This window comes from Elephantulus edwardii, unplaced genomic scaffold (genome assembly GCF_000299155.1).
Source record: "Elephantulus edwardii isolate Elephantulus edwardi_28Jun2011 unplaced genomic scaffold, EleEdw1.0 scaffold00053, whole genome shotgun sequence".
NCBI lineage: Eukaryota > Metazoa > Chordata > Mammalia > Macroscelidea > Macroscelididae > Elephantulus > Elephantulus edwardii.
In genome coordinates this window covers 2511548-2518250 of record NW_006399803.1, presented here as the reverse complement: position 1 = coordinate 2518250, position 6703 = coordinate 2511548, and positions in this window count along the sequence as shown.

Below are 6703 nucleotides of genomic sequence, written 5' to 3'. Positions count from 1 at the left end.
AACAACAAGATTCTGCTAGATTCTTTAGAATAGGGACATCCCTATTCTGCCCACTTCACTTAAAATTATACCTCACCTGTATTTTTCCACACACTTTCTCCCTCTTGTTTTTGATGAGTTGGACCTAACAGCTGACCCTCCCGTTGATTTCTGGGACAATAAGTCACATGGAAGGAGATTCCTCATTTTTCTCATGAGTAGTTGCTGAGGGAGTCAAACCACTAGAGAGAGGCTGCTTTTGAGTTAGACTAAGTCACCAACAATCCCTAGCTCCACATCCTACTTTGTTTTATGCCCTTTGGCATTTATATGCTCCCTAGGGAAGGATCTTTGGTGGTCTAGTAGTAAGGAGCTATGCTGCCAAGTCAAAGGTATGTGGTTTGAATTCACCGCCTCTGAAAACCCACTGGAGGGTCAGCTGTAACCTGGATCTGACTAGAGGATATATAACAACAACAATCATGTCTATGCAATTCACTTACATGTATAATATTGTCACTTTCCTCCTCCTCACAGAATTGTAAACCCAAGGAAGGCAGAGGTCATTGTTTATATCACAAGTGCCTAGAATGATGTCTGGTGGTTAGGAAATGTTGAATAGCATTACCTAAATTGCTGAGTACCTATATGCACATGTTGGCTCACTTCCTCCCTACTTCCCTCCCTCCTTCACTCCCTCCTTCCATCACTCCCTCCCTCCATCACTCACATTCATTAACTAGCCTCAAGTCCCAACTTACAGCTGGTGTTCCCTCAAGTTTCTGAGACTGTAAATCACAATCGGAGGAGACTGTCCATCTTTCTCCCTTGGAGCCTCTGGTGAATTGAACTGCCAGAAATGCACAGCTTTTGTGTTAGCAATACAACTCTCTTTGGACTACATGTCACATTCTTATGCTGTTCTCTATCCTTTCTCAGGGGGCAGCAGAATCAGATGTTTAGTGAACATAGTCTTTCTGATTTTTCTCACAAGTTGGGAGCAACTTCTCTAGGCATTGATTTGAAATGACAATTGTTGTGTACCATTGAGTTGTAACCAATCTATAACAGACCCTTCGGTGGGTATTAGAGACAAGGAGCAGATTACCCATCTTTCTCCCATGAAATCACTGGTGGATTCCATCCACATACCTTTGCAATGACAGTGCAACTCTTTACTACTAAGCCACAAGAGCTGAGGAAACAAATTAAGATGGGTGGAACCAGACTTGCCAACATGTTGGAATCAGTACATAACTGTCCTCCCAGGGTGTTTTCAGAGGCTTGTTTTGTGTCAATCACACTAGAGGAGATTTCCTAACTTCACACCATGGAACAGCTCCTGGATTAAAATTTCCTGCCTTTTAGGTTGGCACTATGTTTCCTTACATAACAGACACAAGCGAAAGCACAATTATGAGCAAACCAGTTCAAAAAGGCACAGCACAGTAATATCACCCAGGTATTCTTCTACTTGGAATATACCCTGAGAATATGAGAACTGAGGCACGAACTGAGATTTGTACACCAATGTTCATAGAAGCATTATTCACTATTGCAAGAACATGGAAACAGCCCAGACGTCCAACCACAAATAATGGATTGGGAAATTATGGTACATTCACACAACGGAATACTATGCAGCATGCAGGAGCAATAACTTTGTAAATTATTACCTAACTTGGGAGGGACTGGAGAGCATTATGCTGAGTGAACTAACTCAGTCCCACAAGGATAGATATTGTATCAGACCATTATTGTAGAGTGAGTATAAGGATCCAGGAGGGGTGGGAGAGACTGGAAACAGAGGGATGTGGATGTACAGGGGAAAGAGGGGATTAATCATTGGGCTGCACAATTTCGTCAGTGGTGGGGGGGCAGGGGTGTGTGTGTGTGTGTGGTGTGTGTGTGTGAGAAACTGAAAGAATTTGTTCGAATTTGTATTACAATTTTGTAAATGAACTAGTAAAAATAACTAACTAACTAACTAACTAACTAACTAACTAACTAACTGACTGACTAACTAACTAACAATTGCTGAAAATGAAAACAAAACAAACCCAAAAACCAGAAAACCAAAAAGGTACAGTATTTCCTCTAATTACTGAACTTATAGTTAGATGACCATGGTTCCATTTCTCTTCCTGACACAAATTTATGGTACCATTAAGCAGATTACTGTTAGTTTCATCATTTATAACACAGGAAAAATGATAAGGTCGTTGTTTCATATAGTTTTTGAGCCTAACCCTATGTGAGATGTATCAGCACACTTTGAATAGTTTTAAGATACTTTAATAATGTTGTTCATGTAGCATTTTGTTTAAAAATAAATACCCTACATAAGATTTTGGTATGGCATGTAATTTCTTTAGCTAATATTGTTTCCTTTTGTTTTTGTAGTTGTTGTGGAAAATCAAGTCTGAATGATCCCATAACTGACCCTCTAGTAGGTTTACAGAGCTAGTAAAGCACATAGAATTTGATTGTCCATCTTTATTCTGCAGAGCAGATGGTATATTTAGAGTCAGACAAAATATATCCTGGTTTATAGAATCTCAATCATTTTTTTAACTACAATTCTTTTGGTGCTTTCTTCATTTGAACATGAACACAAGTTATTCTGTTGGCAATCAGAATATTAAATTATTTATGATCACATTTTGGGCAGAAAGAAAAATCTATATGCTGAGAAGTCTGGCGAAGTTTGAATGGAGGGCCTGTGGGTACATCATAGGTGGCAAGTGAGCACTGACAAAGAATGAGTTTCTCAGGAACTAGCCCATCAAGTGGATGGGTCATAAAATGAGGCCATGAGGCACACGGTGTTCCTGATGACAGTAGTAAACCTGTTTGAAATAAAGTGAACTGTTTACTTAAACTTTCCTATGTTCTTTCAGACCTTTGGTGCAGAGACCAATTCAATATAGAAATTAGCTCACCCAGAGACTGTAGGACAGAATGATTCAAAGTACAGGTTGTTGCATCAAAATTTTAATGAATAAACCAAAGCGCTCATGAAATATTATATTGCTTTTGGAGAATCTCTAGTTTTGACAGAATTTCTCCTTCTCATAATACTTTTCCAATATATTTTATCAATTACACTGTTTTAGAAACAAATTCAGAACACAGTACTTACCTGATGAAATGTGTTCAGCTATTTGACAGATCTGTGATCATTTTTATTAAGATGACATTTAAAAATGCTTTACATACAGAGGAAGGATTAATTATCTTATTCTTGTGGATATATAACTTTATTTTTATTTTTATATGGACTCTTTTTCTGCTACCTTTTCTCGTGTGGAGCTTGCTTCAAATAAAACTGTCTGATAGGGAGAGACATGGTTGCTAGGTAGCCAGAATCATGATGGCTGTTGTTACCAGGGAGGTTACAGAGGTGAGTTCACAATTATAGAAGAAAACCATTTTTAACTCTACTTAAAAATGACTCTTCTTAGTATTTAGATGACAAGTACACTAACTCAATAGAAATAAGACTTATAAAAGAAAAACGAGATGTTAATATGCTTTCTAAAAGTGATGGAAAGCCAAAGATGTTCTGCAAAGTAAGAAACTGAAATTTGTATCTATCTATATCTTAATCCGTGGAGAAAATTCTTTTGGAAAAATAAAATAGTTATAATTCTTTGGCTTATAAAATTGGTTTAAGCCCTTAGATGGGATTAGAAATCTTATCTAATATTTTTTAGTCTTCAAAGTTGGTTCAATAGATGTCAATAAATATTTGTTGAGATATACTATATACTAAGCATTTTACTAGCAATTTTCAAACACTTCCTCATTTAATTTTATAACTCCAATAAAAAGTAGTGGTATTTAAAGAAATACTAGAAATTCTATATTAAATGGAGAAGTCGGTTTTGAATTCTGTTCAACATCATCTAAATTCTCTCTGTTAAATGATCTTCTATAATAAAATCCCATGGCTAATAAAGAATGGATTAAGTATGTATATATACCAATCTCAGATTTGCAGTCACCAGTACTAAGATTTCTGGTAAAATTGAATCAAATGTTTTTAAGAGATCATTCTCTTTTTTTTGGTTCTGTAAAATTTTTAAGTTTTATACCCGTTTGCTTACTAAGTTCATATACATTGTGTTTGACACTATACTTCACTCATATTGTGCTTTATTCCCATTCACTATTTCATACCCATTCACTATTTCATACCCATCACTATTCTCCAATCACATTATGTTTCATTCCTATTCACTTTGTTCTATAAAATTAATCACCATTGGACTATGCCCACCATTACCCTGTCTTTTCAGGTCCCCACCAGATCTTTCCTCATTTCCTTTACTCCCTCCCTCCACCTATCAAGTTATGCAACCATGTGATTTCACCCCTACCCATCCTCACCCTACTGTTCCAATTCCTTCCCCACTTGGATTCTCATACATGTTTTACTAGTTATCCTTCTTTTGTTTACAGTAATGGTCTTATGCAGTATTTGTCCTTATGAGACTGAGTTAGTTCACTCAGCATAATTCTCTCTAGTTGCCCAGTTATGTAGTAATTTTCAGAATCATTGCTCCCGAGTCTTGCATAGTATTCCGTTGTATGAATGTACCACAATTTCTCAACCCATTTGATTATGGTTGGACATTTGGGCTATAAAAGACAAACTGAGGCCAAGCCAAGAAGACCTAGTCCATGGTATAAAGACACTGATAAATATAGCCAAGAATGTACAATCTGGAGAGGATAAAATTGATGAATAGGACCTTCTAAAGATTAAATCCCTTTGTGTATTACTGAATGCAAGGGGTTCTTTGATAGCCAATTGCCAGAAAGACAAATGGATTGCAATAAACATAGGACTTTATTACAGACCTGGGAGAAAGCAGTGATTGCCTCCTCTCTGGGAGTGGTCATAAGGTTTTTATTATTGGGTTAGAATTTTGTTAATGTTATAGAATTTCTACATTTAAAAAATAATTCATATGCAATTACTAATAAACAGTCAACTTGCAAAATAGTTAACATGTGACTGAGAAAAACAAGGTTGAAAGAGCAAATGCTAATCTAGGAAAGATCCATTTCCCTTCCTGGTAAAGAGACAGTTTAAGATACATTTTACATATGACTGAGAAAAACTATTTCAAAGAGGTGAATGCTAATCTCAGAAAGATGTGTTTCCTCTCCTGGTAAATGGACACTTTAAAAAAAATACATGACTAAAGAAAAGAGAAAAAAAAATTCTAAGGCAAAAGGTGTTACCAGTTTTATAACGGATATATATTTAGAGAATTCTGAACTTATTAACACCACCCCATCATGTGCATAAAAACCATTGCCAAGAGAGTGTAAAGAAATTCTACCTACTGAGAAAAAATGTTTGGCAATACCATTTCAGCCAAGAGTCTCATAGAAAAAGTTTACAGAATACTACTACTGGGCATCCAGAAGAAAAAGGCTGAAAACCCAATTACAAAATGGGTAAAGGACATGAAAAAACCCCTTTTCTCAGAGGAAGTCATTCTCATTTTTTAATAACTAAATGTGCCAACTATTAGGTCAAAAATAAAAATGGAGGTTGAAGCTCAACTCAGAAATCTCTATGTCAGGACATTTTCTGAAACCAAAACTCAGAAAATCCTATGTCATGACATTCCCCAGAACTCAGACATTCCTCTATCACGACCCTTTCCAAAACCAGAAAACTTATGCAGCAATGAGCTATTGCAACGTTAACTCATAGCACAATCCTCTAAAACATATTTGCTAAAACCCTTTATAAGCCTCCCCTAAGCCCAACCCTCAGTGCTACTCCCCTTGCTGAGTAGCCAAGCACACAATAAACTTTGAGAAATATTTCTGCCTTGGCATGGTTCTTGGCTTCGGTCAGACACCTTTCACTAACCATTGCTTATTGTTACCACTAGAAAGTTTGTTTGTATCTGCTTGGGTTCAGGTCAGGATACTTTTAAAGTTTACACAATATAATTTAACTCAGTTAATGAAACTTCCTTATTAGAAACTTTGTCTATACCACTGCATTTGGCTGTCATTATAAAACCTGTGTAATGCTGTGGGAATTCTAGATGAAAATAGTGTTCTTTCAGTATTTGAGATTAGCAAACAGACAATTATATTTAGCTTTTTGGGTTTTAATATTTTCAGTCTTTAGTACCCAGGACACTTCAAGGTCTAAGGTCAAAGACAAAGAATATCTGCAGCATTTATAAAATGCGGGGTTGTTGTGTGTGTGTGTTTTTTTTAATAATGTCACTCGCATCCATGAACAAAGACAGATGAAATTGATCAATATCCTTTAGAAAATATTGTGAATTAGTGGTCTATGTGTGAGGAGGACATAGATTCAGACTGAAGAACAAATTGCCTAAGCTACCATGTCTTGTAGCCCAAGATATCTTTTAGAGAGCAAAAGTAGATTAAAAAAAGAAAGAAATGTTCTTAGAGAGCAAGTTGTATAAGCTGAGTGAGATTTATTGAGGCAATTATTGTGTCTGGGCTCTCAAAAGTGTTAGATAATTTCATGATCACCACTAGCCACTTGAAGCCTGCCAAGGTGAGAGATCAAAGAAAAGTTATTTTTTTTTCCTGAATATGGATTTATTGTCCACAAGGGTTAGGCTTGAGAGCCTTTTGATGTTGGGGTTTTTTTTCCTATGTGGTATTATGCTTTAAGAAGTACATAAAAGATGTAAGTTAGGTCCCTTTTCCTAAA